Here is a 1,029-nt window from a genome sequence, read left to right on the forward strand (position 1 = left end):
CTTGAGGGGAGGGATTGTATAACGATGAAATAATTTTTCTTTACTTTTCAAAGAGAAGAGCAAACTCAGGAGGGGAGGGATGGGCAGGGAGGAAGGTGCAACAGTCAATGAATGGAAGTCCAAAGTCTCTGTAAACTTTCATTAAAATTAATAAAAAACCCCAAAAAACATAAAAAAGGAAAAACTCTTGTGTAGTAAAAGACTGTTGCAAGGTTAAAAAACCCAAAACCAACTAATTACCATTGATCTATGCTAACTATTACCCTATCTTTCAGGTTCTCATTGGATCTTTTTTAATTCCTTTACTGCATCTCCCTCCACTCACCAAACTCCATTGTCCTAGTGATTCTACTTTTTATATTTTTATCTGCTTTACACAAAGCCTACCTAGCAAACATATGCAGTGGGATGGGCAAATGTTTTTTAAAAGCTTGCGTGAGAAAGACACAAATATATCTGGGATTTTATTTTTAAAGTATGTATGATACTTTCAAGTGATGAATTCTCCATGTACTTGATGAAACACACTGGAATGACTATTGGCCCGTCTTGCATGAGAATGTTGATTAAACTCATACTTTTCATGTTTTCTACATTTTATCCAGTGTCCAGAACTTGTATTTTAAAATGTTTGAAAATAAAAATTTGTCGAGTTATCTGTTAAAATACACCATCTGGACACTGTTAAATTATATTAATTTTTCTTTTGTTGTCCAGATTATCCCAACTCCTCACTATTTTTGAAATTTATTTTATTTGTGGTTGAGAATAAACAGCAGACTATATTTTGGTTCAGCAGTTTTTAAATGCACAATACAGTGACATGGGTTACGTGCTTCAAGTTGTGCAACTGTTTCTCATTCTCCTTTTTCAAGTTGTTCCTCCCCATTAGCATAAACTTAATGTCCCCTAAGGTCTCCTATCTAATCTTTTTGACTATTGTTGTCACTTTGATCTCATATACATAGTTCTTAGAAGCACATTATGTTCAAGGCAGACATTTTTTAGTAGTTAGCTAAACAGTTGCTT

This window comes from Elephantulus edwardii, unplaced genomic scaffold (genome assembly GCF_000299155.1).
Source record: "Elephantulus edwardii isolate Elephantulus edwardi_28Jun2011 unplaced genomic scaffold, EleEdw1.0 scaffold00029, whole genome shotgun sequence".
Classification (NCBI taxonomy): Eukaryota; Metazoa; Chordata; class Mammalia; order Macroscelidea; family Macroscelididae; genus Elephantulus; species Elephantulus edwardii.